The 20,810-nt window shown below is 42.0% G+C and overlaps 1 long non-coding RNA gene across 1 annotated transcript; it reads right to left on the bottom strand.

The window, feature by feature from the left end:
* Positions 1–454: 454 nt before the first annotated feature.
* On the bottom strand, positions 455–3,427 carry LOC306670531. Its single transcript, XR_013766432.1, has 3 exons — positions 3,309–3,427; positions 1,424–1,570; positions 455–1,119 (listed from the first exon to the last, which is right to left on the bottom strand). It is a non-coding gene; the product is annotated as an uncharacterized lncRNA (long non-coding RNA).
* Positions 3,428–20,810: the final 17,383 nt, after the last annotated feature.

Here is a 20,810-nt window from a genome sequence, read left to right as displayed (position 1 = left end):
CCGCCCCGCCCCTCCCCTCACTCCCTCTGCATAATCCAGAGTTCCTTCATTCTTCCCTACCACCCCTCACTGTGGATCAGCATCCACTTATCAGAGAAAACATGCGGCCTCTGTTGGGATTGGCTTATTACGTGAACAGGTCTTGAATGCCATTCCTCCTGCCCAGCTGAACTTCCTACCTGTCGACCACCGTTGCCATTCCCTCTCCGCCTCTGCCCGCTGCCGCTGGTAACCGCCATTCAACATCGATGCGTTCAGTCCCTACAGACTTCACATACGAGTGAGATCAGGTAGTATTTTACAGCTTGTGTCTGACTTATCTCACTTAGTCTAATTGTGTTGCCACAAAGGACAGGATTGCCCTTTTTTTTTTTTTTTTAAAGTCTGAATGGTTCCCATTGTGCACATACACCACATTTTCTTTATCCATTCATATATTGATAAAGATTAATTTTATATCTTAGCTATTATAAATACTGCCATGATAAGCCACTGGAGAGCCGACCTCTCTTCAACACCCAGATTTCAATTCCTACGCACGCACACCCAAAGGTGGGATTGCGGGTCCTGTGATAACCCTACGTTTAGTTTCTTGAGAACCCACAGCCTGCTTTCCACAGCGCCTGTGCTAATTTACACCACCACTGCCAGGTGCCAGGTTCCCTCTCTCCGCAGCCACACAGCACGTACGCTTTCATCTTGCTGCTAGCAGCCATTCTAACAAGAATGAGGTAGTATCTCATTGTGGTTTTAATGTGCATTTTCCTAATTATTGGCGATTAGTGACAGCGAACATTTTTTCATGATCCTGTTGTCTTTTGAGAAATACCTTTGCCCATTTATGATAGGCTTGTTTGTTTTCTGGCCTTTGAGTTTCTTATGTATTTTTGATGCTAACCCCTATCAGACGTATGGTTTGAAAGTATTTTCTGCCACTCTCTGGATTTTCTCGCCATGTTGTTTTCAGTGTTCCCATTTTTAAAAGAATTTTTGTACCTGTTTCCATGAGGAATATTAGCCCGTGTTATCTTTTCTTGTAATGTCTTCCTCTGGATTGTGTAACAGTTTGATTCTGGCCTCAAATAATGAATCCAAACATATTCCTTTCTCTTCAATTTCCTGAAGTATTTGGATAAAATTTGCATTAATTTTTCCATAAATATTTGCTGAAATTCGTTAAACCCTCTGAGTCTTTCATTCTGTTTTTATTTTGATTTAGTTCAAAATTTTTTCTACTTTTGATTTTCTCTTTGATCCCTAAGTTATTTATTTTAAAGCATGTTGTTTAGTTTCCAGACACGAGGAAGGGGTCAGATATCTTTCTATTACTAATTTGTATTTTAATTGCAGGAGTGGGAGACCACACAAATCCTTTTACAACTGTTAGCGTTAGAGTTGGTTTGTGGCCCACAACATGGCCTACCTTTGAGAAATGTTCCACTTAAAACACGTACACATCCTGCTCCTGATAGGTGGAGTCCTGTATAAGTGTCGTCCAATCAGTTTGTTGGTTACTGGGTTACTTGTTAGATCTTCTGTATTTAAATAGCCCTGGGTTCCATCCCCAGCACTGTGAAAAAGAAAAACCAAAAAATAAATCTTCTATATACTTTCTGATTTTCTGTCTACTCATTCTCTCAATTAGGATGTGAAATGTCCATCACTGTGGATTTTTCTCCTCTTGGAGGGCTAACTGGCTTTGCTTCATGTATTTTGAAGCTCCATGATTAAGTACCTAAATGTTTAGAATTATGTCCTCTTGGTGAATTTACTCCCTATCATTAGGAAACAACCATTTTTTTTTAACCTCCTGTATTATTCTTTGCTTTGAACTCTTTTTGTCTGATATTACTTCTTTTGATTAGTGCTGGGACAGTAAGTGAAAGCGCTCAGGAACCACTCCAGACGTGGGAACTCACACAAGAAACCTTATTAGCAGACAAAGTGTCTGCTCTTAAGGGTGAAAGAGAGAGAAAGAGCGAGAGCGAGTGAGAATAAAAGTGAGAGAGAAGAGAGAGCAAAGAGCAAGGGAATCACCCTTAAATAGTGAAAGCCCCTGGCTAATTGGACCAATGACTGACAAGAAAGTTAACCATCTAGACTACAAAATGGTGTGTGGGGAGGGGCGGAGTCAGGGGAGGAGTCGCTGCAGCCTTGCTCCTTACAGGAAGTTTTCCTCATACCTTTATTTTCAACCTATTTGTGCCTTTAGAGTTAAGCTGAATTTCTTATAAGCAACATGTAATTGGGTATTACATTTTTAAACAACCTGACGGTTTACGCCTTTTAACTGGGGATAGTTAGACATTTACACTTAACGTGATTGTTGATATGGTTGAATTTACATCATCATTTTGCTACTTATTTTCTATTTGCAGTTTCTGTTCATTCTATTTCCTCTTTTCCACCTTTTTCTTTTTGGGTGCTGGGGATCGAACCCAGGGCCTTGTGCTTACAAGGCAAGCACTCTACTGACTGAGCTATCTCCCCAGCCCCTCACCATCTTCTTAATTAATTGTGTCTCTAATTCCACATTGCCGGTTTATTAGTTGTTTTTAAAAATTTTACAGTTCAGGGCTGGTATCACGGCTCAGTGGTAGAGCACTTGCCTAGCATGTGTGAGGCACTGGGTTCAATTCTCAGCACTGCATATAAATAAACAAAGGTCCATCAACAACTAAAAATATTTCTAAAAAGCTTTATAGAAAAGTTACTGTGTCCATCTACAACTAAAACAATTATTAAAGATTTTATAGTTCATTTATGATTTATAATATACACCTTTAGCTACCTTCAAGTAATACCATAGTAGTCTCCTTACAGTATAAGAACCTTATAACTGTACACATCTGTTTCCCATTTTCCATCTTCTGGTCCTTATGCTGTTGTCATCACATATTTTACTTCTGTAGATAATATAAATCCTGTAAAACTTTGCAATTATTTTTTACTTAAACAATTAATTTACGTGTAACAACTTTATGACAACATAACTCACATATTACACAATTCACCCATTTAAAGCATATAATTCAATGTTTTTCCACATGTTCACAGAGTTCTGCAGCAATCACAATTTTGGAATATTTTCATTACCTCAAAGAGAAACTTCGTGTCCTCTAACAGTCACCCCCGACCTTCTGCCTTCCTACGTGCCAGATGACCACTAACCTACTTTGTTTTGTGATTGCCTTCTTTCCCACAGCGTAATGCTTTCAAGGGTCATTCATATTATAGCATTACCAATACTTCGTTTCTTGTTATTACTGAATAATATTCCATTGTATGACAGGCCACGTTCTACTTACCCATTCTTCAGTTGATGGACATCTTGTCTGCTCCTATTTTTTATTTTCGTGAATAATGCTAGGCTATTAACATTCATATTTAAGCTTTTGGGTAAAGATAGGTTTTTATTTCTCTTGAGTACATACCTTGCAGTGGAATTTCTGGGTCATGTGTCAATTGTTTCATTTTTGAGACTGTTTTCCAAAGTGGCTGCACCATCTTACATTCCCACCAGGAATGCATGAGACTTCCAGTTTCCCCATGTCCCCATCAACACTTGCTGTTATCCCCCTTTTAAGTTTTTTCCATCTTTATGGGTGTGAAGTGGTATCTCATGGTGGTTTTGATTTGCATTTCCCTGATAGCTGATGATATCATAATAATTTCTTAAAGCTATTTTTAAAATAGGGAAAAAAAAGAACTCACGTATTTATCAATATACGTAACATTTCCAGTGTTCTTTCTTCCCATATGTAGATGCTGATTTCCATCTGGTATTACTTTTCTTCTGTTTGAAGGACTTGCATTAAAATTTTTTATGACTCATTTGCTCATAATGAATTCTTTCAGCTTTTGAACGTATGGAAATTCTTGATTTCACCTTTTTGTGAGCGAGCTTTCTGGTGCGGGTCGAAGTCCAGGTTGGCAGCCTTTCACTTTGCAGGCCCCACTGTCTGTGGGCCCACACTGTTTCCAGGGTAAGTCTCCTGTCATTCTTGTCTGCATTTGCAGTGTGCTCTTTTTCCTCTGACTGCTTTTTAAGAGTTTTCTCCTTGCCAGTGGTTTTGAGCAATTTGATTATGATGTGCATCCTTGTAGTTTTCTATTGCTAACAGTTCACTGAGTTTCTTGAATTTGTGTATTTGGTTTTCATCAAATAAAATTCTCAGGCATGATTTTTTTTTTTTTTTGGGGGGGGTCTACCTTTCTTTCTTGTGCCCAGTTACACAGGTACATTATGCTATTTCAGTCATCTTGAAATTCATTTATAATGTCTCCATATTTTAGTCACTTTTCTATCTGTTTCATTTTGGGCCGTTTCTATTGCTGTTTAAAATTCACTGCTGCCCGACATGGTAGTACACGCCTGTAGTCACAATTACTCAGGAGGCTGTGTTAGGAGGACAGCAAGTTTGAGGCCAGTTTCAGCAACTTAGACAATAAAGAATGGGCCAGGGATGTAGCTCAGTGGTAGAGCACTGCTGAGTTCAATCACCACTACCAGAAAAAAAGGGAAGAAACTTCAAATTTTTTCTCCCTCTAATGGTGATCTGTTGTTAGTCTCACTGAGGGCATTTTTCATCTCAGACATTAATTTTTAACTCTAGAAGTAGTCTTTCCAATAGTCTATGTCTGTCATTAATGTTCTTAACATTTCTTATATCTTCATAAACTTATAGAATATAGTTATAATAACTATTTTTGGTACTGGGGATTAAATCCTGGGTGCTGTACCACAGTCCTTTTTATTTTTTTACTTGAAACTGGCTCGCTAAGTTGCCAAGGCTGGTCTCAAACCTGTGATCTTCCTGTCTCAGCTCTGTGAGTCCCTCAGATTATAGGCATGTACTGCCCGCCATACCTGGCTGGTTATAATAACTTTTAATGTCTTGTCTCCTGATTCTATTATCTATGTTCTTTTCTGGTCTGTTTCTTTTGATTTTTTTCATCATTATTTCCCTGTTTTGCATGCCTGGTAGTTTTTTGTTGAATGCCAGATAGTGTGACCTTGAGAGTATATTTAGGGGAAATTATACTTTCACATGGGTTTAACCTAACCTTACCTGATGCTCAGAGATCCAATAAACCCTACTGACACCTGGGCTGCATTCCATAGAGCATGTAATAGGGCCTCCCACTTAGAAAAGAAGAAGTTATCACAGACATTGAATAAATGAATACAATATGTTTATGTTCTTACTTCAAAGACGAAGGAAAATACTTTCATGTGTACTTTTGCTGTTTTTATCTCAAGTGCTCAAAGACTTCTAGACTGTGTTAAGTTCTGCTATCAAGCTCTCCTGTTTCTAACGCTCTCCCCGCAGGCCTCACTTTTAAAAAGGTAGGCATTTTCTGTCTCAAGAAGTTTGTGCATGTCAGGTCAGCCTGACCGCCCAGATGTGGGTCATTAAGCAGTCTAGAGCTGCTGCCCGTGACAGGGCCAGAAATATCTGAGCTGCTCTGTCTTGACAGGGCTGCCAGTGGGAGCCTTCGTTCCCGTAAAGGCTTCAGGGGGTGGGCGGGGAGGAAGATGACTGCACGCAATGGAATCTGCAATGTCTCCAAGTTTCTGCTGCCTCGAACCAAGCCTTCTCGTATCAGCCAGCCTGGGGACCAGGCCCTGTGAACATGGAGCACACGGGGCCTCGCCTGGCCTTTCCATCTGAAGGGGGCAGCGCCGACAGCCGAGGAAGGAATCCAGCCTGGAGAGCCGGCTACTTCTGGGCCTGCCTGGTCCTTTTCCTCACTTGACTCGCGCTTTGCCCCACCTCAGTTCCCTCATTCCTGCCGATGTGTCAGAAGGGAGCCGTGCTGTGGCTGAGTGGGACCCAGAGAGCAGCCCCACAATGTGTCAATGTGAGGAAGCAGAGCCAGGCCCTCGGCCACTCCCTCCCAGGACAGTCCTGGCAAGGAGACAGAGGGGGAGAGCTTGCAAACCACTTCCCTGCCTGCCAGGTAAGGGGTGAATTGAGACCAGAGCTCGGATAATACAGACAAGACTGGAAATTCCTGGGCTGCCTCTTGCCAGCAGTCACCACACCGATCCTAAAAATAGCGTATTCTCAAGCAGCCAGTAGAGGAGAAGATGCTGCGCTTGTGTTCAGGTGTCCCCCACAGGAGGCTGGCCGCCTGACACCACTGTTCTTGCCATCAAGTCCTGAGACAGCCCTGTCGTGGACCAAAGGAGGGATGGTGCGGACAGACCACCGCTAACTGGCTCTGGGCCTCTGCACCCCAGAAGCTGCCAGCATATATGCACAGAACCTTAAAAAGAATAGAAACCACTGACAGGCAGGGTTGGGGCTCAGTGGTGGAGCACTTGCCTGCACATGCGGGGACCTGGGTTCCATCCTCAGCACCACACAAAAACAAATAAATAAAGGTATTGTGTCCATCTACAACTAAAAATATTAAAAAAAAAAAAAAAAAAAAAAAAAAAACTGGCATCCAAATACTGGGGTCCTAGTCAACTAATGCTTGACTTGTGCATGCCCATTTTTTACCGCTGCGTTTCCCCACAGCCTGAAATTCCGCATGAGTTAGTGGGAAGACCCTGAATCCTGAAATGAACCAACGTGATTTACTGTTTGACTGATGGTTTCTATTTAGTGAGTGTTAAGGTTTGGATGTGAGGTGTCCCCCAAAAGCTCACATGTGAGACAATGCGAGAGGGTTTAGAGTAGAAATGATTGGGTTGTAGCCTTAACACAAGCAGTGAATTAACCCCTGATGGGATTAACTGAGTGGTAACTGGAGGCAGGTGGGGTGTGGCTGGAGGCCACCAGGGGGTGGGGCTGTGGGGCATATATTTGTATATATCTGTATCTGGAGTGTGGAGTCTCTGCTTCCTGATCACCACGTGAGCTGCTTCCCTCCGCACACTCTTCCACCATGACCTTCTGCCTCACCTTGAGCCTCAAGGAATGGAGTCTGCTAAGAGGCTGTCTGTGGACTAAGACCTCTGAAACTGCGAGCCCTCGAATAAACCTTTCCTCCTCTAAAGTTCTTCCAGTCCGTCTTTCAGTCCAGTGTGAATGAGCTGACTCAAACAGGGAGCATCACTTGGGGCCAACGCGGGGCTGGGTGCAGTCTACGGGTAATTCCTGGACCAGCTAGTGTAGGGCAGGTTCTGAAGTGGCACTCTCTTCTCAGGCGCATTTCAACAGAGTAGCCCTTGAGCGTGCACACGACGTCACCCAGCAGTCACAGTGTGCAGGGCCTCCGAGAGCCTGCGTGGCTTCAGGTCATCAGCAGGTCTGAGGCCTTAGTCCTGGGTGAGTGGGTTTGACTGTGGCCACTCATGCTCATCGCTGGGAGCATTCTACAGCCAGGCCACATGCCCAGATGGACTAAATCAGACTCTTCAGGATGAGATTCGTGCTAGTGACCACGTGATGCTGTCCCTCATTTGTAGTCAAGGGCTAGCCACCAAGCAACCATATTTGGAGAAGAGGTTGTTAAGGAGATAATTAAGTGTTATGATTTGGAACTGGACTGTCCCCAGAGGCTGAGGTGTTGAAGGTTTGGGTCCCAGTGCAGACGTGCTCAGAGGTGACTGGATCATGAGGACTGCCGGCATCAGTGGATGAATCCATGACAAGTCTATGTTCGTATGGATGACTGGGAGGTGAGGGAAAGCGTTGGAGGAGTCGGTCCCTGGTGAGTGCCCTGGGAGGGTACAGTGTACCCCTGGCAGCTTCCTCACTTTCTCTCCACTTCCCAGCCACCCTGAGGTAAGAGCTCTGCTCTGCCACACGCCCCTCGGTGACGTTCCGCCTCACCACAGGCCCACAGCCATGGGGCCAAGCCACCACGGGCTGCAACCTGAAACGCTCAGCGGCATCTCTCTTTCCTTAGTATGTCAGCTGCTTTTTCACTCAACAAAAAGCCAACTAACACCTTAAGGTTCTATGAGGACACAGGGTGGGACCTAATCCAACAGGACTGGGTTCCCTCTGGGAAGAGGAAGAGATGCCAGAGGTACCCCAGCAGAAGCCCACCTAGAGAAACAACTGGAAGTGAGCCATCTGCAAGCCGAGAGAGGCCACAGAAGGAATCCACCCTGCTGGCCCCTTGATGTCTGACTTCCAGAACGGGGAGGGAATGAGTCCCGCTCCTTGAGCTGCCCAGTCTAGGTGTTCTTTGTGGCAACACTGCCAAGGCCACACAATCTGGCATGAGCACCTTTTTCTTTTTCAAAATGACTCTGGCTATTCTAGGTCTTTTGCATTTCCAAATACAAATTTAGAAGCAGATTATCATGTTCTGCATAAAGCTTACTGGGGGTTTTGGGATTGCATGTGATCTATAGACCAACTTTGGAAGAGCAGACTCCTTAACAACTTGGACTGTCTAGTGATAAACACAATGTCTCTCTCCACATATTTAGATCATTTTAAATTTCTCATCATTGTCATTTTCAAACAGGTCTTTTACATCTGTCATTAGATGTATTCCTAAGTATTTTAAGTATTTGTATTTTGATACTATAGGAAACACTGTTTTTAAACTAGTACACAGAAATGTCATTTTGTGACCTTGTATCTCTAACCTCCATAAATCTTGTTTATTTTTTAATCTCCTTAGCGTCTTCTAGGTGGACAGTCATGGGTACAGAAAAAGAAACGTTTTCCCAATCTTTGTGTCTTCTATTTTATTGACTTAAATTATTGAATAGGATCTCTCAGTATAAAAGTTTCCCCGTCATAAAGGAACATGTTTAGTCTTTCATCATTAAATATGTTAGCTGTTGGTTTTCTGTAGATGCCCTTTTGCCAACTAAGAGTTTCTTCAATATGTCTAGTTTGTAGAGTTCTTGGTTTGTTTGTTCTGAGACAGGGTCTCATTGTGTTGGCCAGGCTGGTCTCAAACTTCTGGGCTCAAGAGATCCCCCACATCAGCCTCTGGAGTACTGGGGTTACATCCATCAGTGCATACCATCGAGTTTGGCTGTAGAGTTTTAAAATCATTGACACTGAATTTTCTCAGATTTTTAGTGACCACACATTTTTAAAAATTTTGTTAATGTGGTAAATCATATTGATTTTCTTGTTTTTTTTTTTCTTTCTTTTCCTTTGCTGAGCTCAGGACCCAAAGGGCCTCTCAAATGCTAAGTAAGAGCTGCACCACTGAGCTATACCCTGGACCCCCTGATTAATTTTCTTCTTTTGTCCCTCTCCCCCGACCCCACTACTGGGGACTGAATTCAGGGGTGCTGCACTGCTCAGCTGTATCTCCAGCCCTTTTTATTTTTTATTTTCACATGGGGTCTTGCTAAATTACCCAGGCTGGCCTCAAATTTGTGATCCTCCTGCCTTGGCCTCTGAATTAACTGGGATTACAGATGTGTGCTACTATGCCTGTAATTTTCCTTGTTGGAATGTCATTGTCATGATGTGGTATTATGGGCTGGGGTTGTAGCTCAATGGTAGAGCACTTGCCTCACATGGGTGAGGCCCTGGGGTCGATCCTCAGCACCTCATAAATAAATAAATAAACAAATAAATAAATAAATAAATAAAGGTATTGTGTCCATCTACAACTAAAAACAAACACAAAAAATTGAAAAAGATGTGTTATCATGGATTTTTTGGCAATTAGTTGCAACATTCCCTTCACCTCTGTTTTCTGAGTTTACATAATACAATTATTATACTTCATTAAATGTTTCACACTTTAGATTTTTTTCTGAGAAACTTTTTAATGATTTTAATATATAGGATTATTTCAATCAATTTTTCATTTATTTTTGAGTCAGTTATGACAATTTGTCTTTCAAAGAATGTTTTCAGTTCATTTAAATTGTTTAATTTGTTGAGATAAAATTAAATGTTTGCTCATTATCCTTTTAATATCTCTGTTTAACCTGAGATTTTCTCATTCCACTATTTATTATTTGTATTCTGTCTGTTTTTCCTTCCTAGTATTGCCAGTTTATCAATTTTATTAGTCTTTTCAAGGAACAAACTTCTAACTTTGCTAATTTTTTTTATTGTTCTTTTTCTAACTTCCTGGATTTTTAAATTTTATTTTATTTATTTATTTATTTTTTTGGTAGTGGCGCTAGGGATTGAACCCAGGGCCTTGTGCGTACTAGGTAAGCACTCTACCAACTGAGCTATATCCCCAGCTCTGATTTTTAACTTAATGTTTTTTACATTATATTCACATAAAATTATACATTTCCCTTTAAAGAATGCCTTAGTTTCAACTTACACATTTTGATATTTTGTGCTTTCCTTTTCATTTAGTTCAAAATATTTTCTAAATTCCCTATGTCTTCTTTGACCCATAGATTATTTAGAAGTGTGTTTAGTGTTCAACATTTAAAGTTTTCTGACTATCTATCTTACTGTTATGGATTTCTTCAGTAATTCAATTACGATCTGAGAACACATTTCGTATGATTTAAATCCTTTTAAATTACTGAGATTTGTCCTGTGACTTCGCATATGAACTGCAATATTTGCTACTTGTTCTCAAGTTTTCAATATTTTTACTAGTTTTTATTTTTGTTTTGTCTATTCTATCCAATCGCGGGTGCTAAGGTCTTCGATCACACCATGATCTGTCCATTCCTTTGGTTTTTGTGGCTGTATTTAAGCCCTGACTCTAGCTCTCATCTCCAAGATGCTGTGAGCCCCTGCGATGGTTTTCCTTTGTCCTATTTTTCAGTTCTAGCATTTCTGATTTAAAAAAAATTTTTTTTTTGTGGTTGTAGATGGACAGCATGCCTTTATTTTCTGTGTTTATTTTTTAGGCAGTGCTGAGGACCAAGCCCCGAGCCTCACGTGGGCTAGGCAAGCCCTCTGCCACTGAGCCACAAGCCCAGCCCTGCATTTGATTTTTGTTTCCATCTCTACACTGAAATTTCCTATTTATTCAAGAGATCAATATTTTCCTTTAATTTCTTGAATATATATCTTTTATTTATCTAAGCTCTTTGTAATAGCTTCTTTAACATTTTTTGTTTGTTACCTCTGAGCCATGTCAAGGTTGGTTTCTTGATCATGAGTCACATTTTCTGTTTCTCTGTTATATGAGTTTATTTTTTAATCTCTTTTAAATTTTTTTCATTTTTTTATTTCTTGTTTTTCTGTTTAGATATACTTGACAGTGGAGTGCATTTTGACATATCTATATTTATGTATATGGGTATAACTTCAGATCCCATTCTTGTGCTTGTACATGATGTGGAGTTTCACTGGTCATGTGTTTGTGTATGAACATAGAAAAGTTATGTCCAATTCATTCTGTCTTTCCTATTCCCATCTCCCCGCCCTTCCCTTCATTTCCCCTTTGTCTAATCCAATGAAATTCTATTCTTCCCACCCCCCCTTTATTGTGTGTTAGCATCCACATATCAGAGAGGACATTCCGCCTTTGGTTTTTGAGGATTGGCTTATCTCAGTTAGCATGATATTCTCCAGTTCCATCCATTCGCTAGCAAATGCCATGATTTCATTCTTTTTTTATAGCCGGGTAACATTCCATTGTGTATATATACCACATTTTCTTTATCCATTTGTTTGTTGAAGGACACCTAGGTTGGCTCCATAGCTTGGCTATTGTGAATTGATGTGGCTGTGTCACTGTAGTATTCTGATTTTAAGTCCTTTGGGTATAAACTAAGGAGTGGGATAGCTAGGTCAAATGGTGGTTCTATTCCAAGTTTTCTGAGGAATCTCCATACTGCTTTCCAGAGTGGCTGCACCAATTTGCAGTCCCACCAGCAATGTATGAGTGTACCTTTTCCCCCATATCCTTGCCAACATTTATTATTACTTGTATTCTTGATAATTGCTATTCTGACTGATGTGTAGTTTTAATTTGCATTTCTTTAAGTGCTAGAGATATTGAACATTTTCTTCATATATTTGTTGACCATTCATATTTATTCTGTGAAGTGCTTGTTCAGTTCCTTTGTCCATTTATTGATTGGTTATTTGTTTTTTGGGTGTTAAGTTTTTTTTTTCTTTCAATTTTTGTAGTTGTAGATGGACAGCATGCCTTTATTTTGTTTATTTATTTTTATGTGGTGCTGAGGATCCAACCCAGTGACTCACACATGCTATGCAAGCGCTCTGCCACTGAGCTATAGCCCCAGCCTCATGGTGTAAAGTTTTTTGAGTCCTCTATATATCCTGGAGATTAATGCTCTGCGGTGCAGGTGGCAAAGATTTTCTCCCATTCTGTACACTCTCTCTTTGCACTCTTGATTGTTTCTTTTGCTGGGAGGAAGCTTTTTAGTTTGATACCATTCCATTTATTGATTCTTGAGTTTACTTCTTGTGTGTTAGGAGTCTTATTGAGGAAGTCTGTTCCTAAGCCGACCTGTGGAGAATTGGGACTATATTTTCTTCTAGTAGTGCAGGGTATCTGGTCTAATGCCTGGGTCCTTGATTCACTTTGAGTTGAGTTTTGTGCAGATAGGGGTTGAGATAGGGGTTCAATTACATTCTGCTACATATGGATTTTCAGTTTTCCCAGCACCATTTGTTGAAGAGACTATCTTTTCTCCAATGTATGTTTATGGTACCTTTGTCTAGTATGAGAAAACGGTATTTATGTGGGTTTGTCTCTGTGTCTTCTATTCTGTTCCTGAAAAAGTTATCATTTTTGGCAGTGCTAGGGATCAAACTCATGGCTTCACACACACTACATCCCACTGACCTACATCCCCAATCTGAGTAATTTATTATTATATATTGGATATTGTTGATTATATGTGTAGAAACTCTGGATTCTGCACTACTCCTCTGAAGAGAGTTAATATTTGTTCTAGTCATATTTCAAATCTGGAATAATCACCTTCAGATAAGGGTGGTTTTATGTTTTATTGGTACAGATCTGTGAAAAGCTCAAGGTGTTTCTTGAGTTCCTCTAACTTGGAAAGGCAACCTCTGAACTCTGTCTTCACTGAAAATCTTTCCAGGACCTAATTTTAGGTTTTGTTAGGCTAGAGTATGTTTTACTTTACGGCAGATGTCGGGAAATGTTTTCTTGATGGGACAGATGAATATTTGGGGCTTGCAGGTCATAAAATCTCTGTCACAGTTCCTCAAGTCTCTGTATACCGTGAAAACAGCCTTAGAGAATACATAAATTAATAAGTATCGCTGTGCTCCAATATGACTTCATGTAGGAAAACAGGCTGCAGATGGATTCGACCTGTGAGTTTTAGTTATTTGAGGACCAGAACTGCAGATTTTTTCTTTTACTAAGTCCATAATATGGCTCAGTGTGGTACTACTGACCCTATTTTTATTTAAAATTTTGATGTTTTACTCACCATAGATATTTTTTGCATTTTGATTTTAATATGTTGTGTTAGAATATGATCTATCTTGATTCTGGGATTTCATGCTCCCTGAAATACGTGCTGTGGGAGGGAGTACTGCTAGCCTCCACTAGTCCTGCTTAGTGAGGGACAGTAACCTAGAGAGGTGGCCTTTGGGGTTCAGTGCCAAGTCCCCCAAACCTTCCTTCTCCTGTCCAAGCCACAGCTCGTGAAGAACTCACATGGAGACTCTCCAACAGTGGAGATAGGAAGACCCCAGACAATGTTATGGATTCTACTGTAATTCAATCATGATCTGCAGCCATACTTTGTATGATCGAATCCTTTTAAATCACTGAGATTTGTTTTAGGGCCTAGCATATAAACTCGGGCGTTTGCTACTGATTCTGAGGACAACACACGATAGCACCTCAGTGCCAAGTTCCCCCAAGATGAGAAGCCCAGGTGCAGGAGGATCTGAGAAACGGAAGCAGCAGCCAGGCAGACGCACAGAGCCAGAGCACAGAGCCCCGGAGGGCAGAGAAAGGATGGCAGGCTGGAGCAGATGCAGAACGGAGGCAGAACAAAAGGGAGGTCTTAGGGGGCAAAGGAGACTCCAGACTCACAGGCCCCGGCACAGTCCTAGCAGAGGTCACTGGCAGGAGGGTCAGATAGATGAGAGGTCCTGGGCGTCCACCACAGGCCTGGCAGCATGGGCCTTGGGGTGGCCTTTGGGCAGGGATGACCATAGATATCTCCCTGCTCAGTGACGCAGGAGAGGTAAGGGCTAGATGTTTCCTATAGCTGCTGCAGCAAATTACCACACTCAGTGCCGTAAAATAGCAATTTATTTTCTCACTGTTCTGGAACCCCAAAGTCCTTCATTGTCACTGGGTTGAGACTGAGGTATCTGTGGGCTGGGCTCCCTCAGGAAGTTTCCAAAGGGAAGCCGTCTGCTGCTTACTGGTTACATTTTCTGGCGGTCACCACCAGTTCTTGAGTGGTATTGTGGCTGTCTTGCTCCAGCTTTCAAGGGGAGTCTTTCAGATCTCTCTGCTCCAACTGCACCTTGTCCCCTGCCTTCACCTCATGAGGTTATGTGTGGTGGTGCTAGGGACTGCTCTCACTTTCCAGATACCATCTCCCCAGCTCGTGGTCTGGAACTCCACCAGAGGTACAAAGACTCTTCTTTCAAGTCAGGTAATATTCGCAAGTTCCAGGGGTTAGGACCTGATGTCTTTGTAGGCGTTATTCAGCCTTCCTGCCAGGGACCCCATGAGGGCTCACCTGGGGCAGGGAAGCCCAGGGTCCCTGCCAACTAGGAGAGGGCTCTAGGTTAGGGGCTAGGAGATTTTTCCGAGGGGATCTCATCCTGTGTGACTTCACCAGTGGGATTCGAAACCTTGTCCAAGGGGGAAGAAACCTTGGCGCAAACTCAGGGTCTCAGGGTCCCCCAGGGAATTCAGGGGTGCAGAAGCACGAGCGTGAGGCAGGAGTTTTGAGAAGAGGCGGGGAGGAGAGAAAGGCCATCCAGGCGGGCTGCCTCTTGAGAGGAGCAGAGGGTTGCTGGGCATGGTGTGCCATACCTCTGCCCCTGGGCTGGGTGTTGGATGCTTTGGTTGTCATAACGACCTGGAATCCAATATCCCACTAAGCTCAGCTAACATCAGTACCACTGTCCAGCCATGTGTGCTCATACCTGCTTTCAAGATTTTTTAATAGCTACATTTAAAAAGTAAAAATAGGCAGGTAAAACAAATTTTAACTATTTCACTTACCCTAGTATATCTACACTATTTTTGAAACTTACATATTTGAACTTAAATCAATGCAGAAATCATTAATGAGCTAGATTGCACTCTTTCTATCTTGTCCCAGGTCTAGACCATCCTGAGTAGCCACATTTCAAGTGCTCAATAGCCATAGGTGGCCAGTGGCCCACGGCTACCATATTGGACAGTACAAATTGAGACCCACACTCCATTTTATGTCCAAAACTGAGTATCTTTCGAGTTTTAATGTACTTGAAGGTACCAGGAATGCTGGTATCATGCAAGCAGAGGCTTGAGACTTGATTATGCTTCTGATTTTTCTGAACTTTACCAAGAGCTGTTCATTCTCCGGGTCAAGGTGTCCGAGTCCCCCATCTGAATCAACTATGTTGGTCACTATGCATGTGGTGATTCTGCCTGTGGGGCCACACTAAGCACTTCACTATTGTGTCCTACTGGCTTCTCGAGTATGTGCGCCTGCCTGAGCCTCTACCTCTTGAAATACATGTTCTGTTTTCTTCATGTCATAGTTTTAGCATTGTATTGATTTCTAAAGTATATGTGTGAAGGTAGCTTATATCATGCATTAGCTTCATATTAAGTTATCATAGGAGGTAAACAAATGTTACTAAACCAATATTTGGCTAACATGAAATGACAGTTAAAAGTAAAAATATTAGAAATACTAGTTATAAGAATGCTCAGGGCAAGGGAAAGTTGCTGGAGGACATTCTGCACAGGAAGGGATCTGAACTGAGGTTTTAAATCTCTTTCTCTTGCATACTGGTCTCTCTTGTAGGTGTGGAGAAAAATAATTTGCTCTTTTTACTTTTTCATGTCAAAGTCGTACCAAAGCGTTCTTAACAGTGTGGAAAACTTGAAATGCCTTCAGATTATTTTACAAGGCACAGTTCTTCCCAGCAAAGATCTCCAACCCTGTAAGATGACTTTTAAAATGCCAATTTTTCTTACTACGCCAAATGTTTATTTTAAAATATCAGATCTTTTGTCTTACAGTTTGCAATTCAATCCCTGGTCCTGGTCTGATTACATCTACATCCCTCGGTTGAAGATTTCCCTCTGAGTCCTTTAAAGTATGGTGGAGCCATTAATGATTCACCTGAAGATCAAAAGAATAGTATGCTGTTACGATGAAATGATCTCTAGTTAAGCAACAACGTGCTTCATAGGAAACCGTATCTATGCTGCTTTTCTGTCACTCTCTCTCTTTTCTGTTTTTGTTCTTCCTTTTTCTTTTTGGTACTAGAGATTGAACCCAGGGGTGCCTTGCCACTGCGTTGCATCCTTGTCCCTCCTTTTTTGTCATTTTTTTCATCTCGAGGCAGGGTCTCGCTAAGTTGCCGAGGTTGGCCTGAACTTGCAGTCCTCTCGCCTTGGTCTTTGGAGTAGCTGGGACTGCAGGTGTGCCCTGCTGAGCTCAGCACCTGCGCTCCTGTTTTTCTCAGCACCAGTAAAAACAAAGAATACCCCTTAGCTGTGGACGCAGCTCAGTGGTAAAGCCCCCCAAGTTCAATCACCCCATACTGCAAAACCAAACCAAACCCCTGTTAGTTGGAATATAGTAATAGTAGGACGAAATGAAAATTCATGTTTAGGATATTACAAACATAAATTCAAAAGTTTGAAGGCCCTTGAATTAATTTTCTCCTGGTTCCTGTCACTTTCTGTTTTGTTCACAGCCTCTCTCGCCCTCCACTGAGGCCTGGGAATAGGAGTTCCCAGGAGTGTCCCCAGCACAAGGCCAGCCCCAGGGCAAGAGACCAATAAATATTTGTTGATTCAATGGCTGTTTGTCCTCTTCCTTTCATGCCTCGAGGGAACTGTGATGTCTACTGTCTGCCCAGCATGTGTTATGTGCCAGGTCCTGTGCCAGCTGTTTGAATCCTGACGTCAACACGTCGAGGTGGGACTGATCACCCACATTCCACACATGAGGATGATTTAGCTTTCTGTTTGCCACAGAGGCAGGCCTAGTGACTTAATGCCATCACTAACTAAAAATGGCTTGAGCTAATTCAGGTTCTGACCTCATCTGTTTTTCAAAACAATGGCCAGTTCGGCTGTGCTAACCACAGGTCAGTGACCTCATTGGTTCCTCCTGGCCTGCTTCTCATTCTGACCACGCAGCAAACATTTGTTGAGCACCTGTCTGTGAAAGGGCCCAAGGCCGGAAACACATGGACGCCACCAGGCTAGGATAACTCGCTCCCCAGGGCGTCACTCTGTGATGGGTGTCATAGCTCAGAGCTGCATGAGTGCCCGGTCCTCCTGGCCTGGTGCTCTAACACAGGTCGGGTCCTCCAGCCCACTGCACGTGGGGGTTGAGAACTTGGGTGCCGGGGGCTGGGTAAGAGGCACAGATGTGGACCCCTTGGACGCGTGACCGAAGCTCATGCACGTCGGTCTGGAAGGAGCTTCCTGAGAAGTGCCCCGGTTGCCTCCCTGCTGGGCCATCCCTGCCACTTCTAGATCTGTTTCTTTCGACTGCTTTCCTCCTGCGTATGGATCACATTCTCCTGCTTCTTGGAATGGCTAGCAATTCTGACGGGATGCTAGATATTGTGAGTCATGCTTTGGAGCATCTGCGTTTTGTGGATTCCTTTGAAGAGTGTTGACTTCGTTTTGGCTGACAGTTAAATTGCTTGCAGATCAGCTTGATCCTTTCAAGAATTATTTTTAAGCTGTGTTGGGAAGGGTTCAGAACAGCCTTTATTCTAGGGCTACTTCAGCTCCACCACGTAGATGTGACCCTTCTGGGATTTTTACTGATACCGCAGGTGGTCAGTGAAGTTGTCGCTATGCCTGGGTGGAACTCAAGTGACTCCAGTCACTCTGGTGACTATTCAGCTGACAGACGTCTTGCATTTCCTTTCCGGTTGAAGTTTCACCCTACACATACACAACTAAGTTTCTGACAATGGATTCCAGGGGACCCCTTTCAAATTTCTAGAGCTCTTTCTCGGTGTAGATTTCTCCTTTCCAATTTTCTGATTCCTCAACTCCAGCCACCTCAGTTTAACCAAACTCTCTGTCTCAACTCAGCAAACTGATGTGTCCCTCTTGCTTCCCCTCTGTGAGCTGTGACCCAGAACATGCATCCAGGCCAGACTTCAAAGGGCTGTCCTCATTTGGTTCCCTTTTCTCAAGGACCCTGGCCCTGCACTGCCAATCCTACATGGGTGGGAGCAGAAGCTCCTAAATGCTTTTAAATTTCGGATCTTTTTCATTTTCTGTAATTGCAAATTCTCCGAGGCTGTAAATGTTGATCCGTGAACAAGGTCTAAGTGTGTTTAGGCTTTGAAAGTGTAGAAAACGTTTTTGTTGTTATTGTTTTGTTTTTACACAATATGTCTATTACGCTTTTGCAAAAGGGAAATAATCATGGAAGCTACCTCAAAAACTAGAAGCTTAATGAAGAACAAAGAAAGCACGGGTAGAGATGTGATTCCATTAATAGCTTAGGTAAAAGTAATAGGCATATGATTCCTGTATGAACCTGTATTATTTAAAAATAAAAAAACCCATTTCATCACATCAAGCAATGCATTCAAACTGAGAGGTTGAAGAATATGTTGCAGGTCTTTAAAGACTGACTTGGTACAGTGGTGCAGGGTTATAATCTGAGTTATTTCTGAAGCTAGGCAGAAGAATTGCAAGTTCGAGGCCAGCCTGGGCATCTTGGTGAGAACCTGCCTCATATTTTAAAAGTAAAGACAAAAAGGGCTGGGGATGTGGCTCTGTAGTAGAGGACACCTGGCTTCAGTCCCTAGTACCATGGGCTTGCAGGGGAGGGGGGGGGGAGGATTGTCTAGTTTAAAATATTTGACAAGTGAATGCTTGATTTTAATACATTAGCTACTTGATTAGGCATTTCATCTATTTATCATTTGACCACATTGATTAACACAAAGGCACACCAGAGAATTCGATGCTTGTGGTGGAGCGGAGCTGGGCTCTCTGCTTGTCTCGGTGGCGTTCATTGGAAACACGTTTTTTTTCCCCCTGAGTCAGACACATTTGTAATCTTTTGTTTCTACTATGAGCAGAGAAGAGAAATTTGTTACACAGAACCCAAACAAGCAATGGGTGATCATTTTTCTTTAAATGAATATTCTCACATCTCTGATGTCATGTATTTTGACTCAAAGACAATCCTTTAATAATCTCATTTCCGAATTTACCTTAGTAGGCAGAATTCATATACCTTTCTGGTTCACAGAAAGCGTGCTTTTCACCCTTCGTGAGGCATCCTGGAGCGACAGTGGCCTGCTGCTTGACGGGTGTGTCCACACACACCAGGAGTCAGTGACAGCCTCTTTGTCCGTACTCCTTGACCGCAGGCCCTTTCTCTTTTTTATTTTGTGAACTGCCTATTGACATCAGCCTACTTTTCTTTTGGCAAGTCCATATTTTTCTAATCAGCGAGTAATCCCCAGGAAAGAACTAATGGGCAGTGACTGAAGGACAGTGGCTGGAGGAGGGGAGCGCTGGGGGCGTGGCCCTGGGTTCTGTATTTTGTCCTTGTGGAGCTCTCTGCTTCCTGGTTGGTGTCCCTGGTCCTTCCCCTGCCACACCCTTCCGCCATGATGTTCTGCCTCACCTTGAGCCCCTCCCAGGCAGTAGTCAGCCATCTCTGGCCCGAGACCTCTCAGACTGTGAGCTTCCAAATAAGCTTTTCCTCCTCTGACTGTTCTTGTCAGGTCTTTTGGTCACAGCAGCAAAAAGTTCACTAGAGCGGGTAGTCTACCTTTTCTAGACTTATTATGCATTTTAATGAGGTTTGCAAATTTACTAACAGAGAAGGTACATTTGTAAAATGGTTTTAAAATCATGCTTCTGTTTATCTGAAGTTTCTTCTAGAATTAGCTATTTGTTTTTATCTTTGCTTTGTTCTATTTAAAGATCTGCCAATTGAAGTAGTCTTTTCAAAGTACCAACTCATGGACTGTATATATCAGTTAATTCTTGCTTTTATCATTATTACTCCCTTCTTTATTTTGTTCTTGTTTTTCTGGATATTTAATTTGAATGTTTAACTCATTAGTGTTCATTTTCTCTTAAGTCTATGAATTTTCCTCTGATTGTACCACTGGCCATGTTACAAAGCTTTTGCTAAACAGTATACTCATTTTCATTAAATTTAAAAGTTTTGATTTCCTCTTTGAAAAATGTTATAAGATTTGTAAGTAGTTATATTAAACTTAACTTTTCTTTTGGAAGAAATTTATTATTTTATAGTACTATAGTAGAGGATACAGCTAGGGCAATTCCTATTTATTAAAATTTTATTGAGATTTTATTTGTTAAAAGAATATATAATCGACTTTTGCAAAATGTCCAAGGACTTACAAATACATATTTACTATAAGATATAAAGGAATATGGTGGTGAAGATATATATGCAGAAACTTGTCTCTATTCTATGTATGGATTTTGAATTTGGCTTTTGAATTTGGGTTAATGTCGCTGCCTGTGGCAACAATTGCATGGGTATTTATCGGAGGTGGACTGGAAGTAAACTACTTCTATTCCTGTGCTGCTTCCTTGCTTATTTGCTTATTCTCTAGCTTATAGAGGAAAAAAGAGGCTTGCTTGATACAGAGAAAGAGAGGCTTTGAGAGGAAGATAGGCCTTGCTTATAGAGGAAGTTTTAGAGAAAGACAGGCTTCTACGCTTATCAGAGATCTATTTCTTCCTGAGTTCTGCTGCTTCTTCTTAGAGGTGCGTCC

This window comes from Sciurus vulgaris, assembly GCF_902686455.1.
Source record: "Sciurus vulgaris genome assembly, chromosome: 10".
NCBI lineage: Eukaryota > Metazoa > Chordata > Mammalia > Rodentia > Sciuridae > Sciurus > Sciurus vulgaris.
Note: the sequence above shows the minus strand (reverse complement) of the source record. Positions and strands in the feature narration are given on the sequence as shown.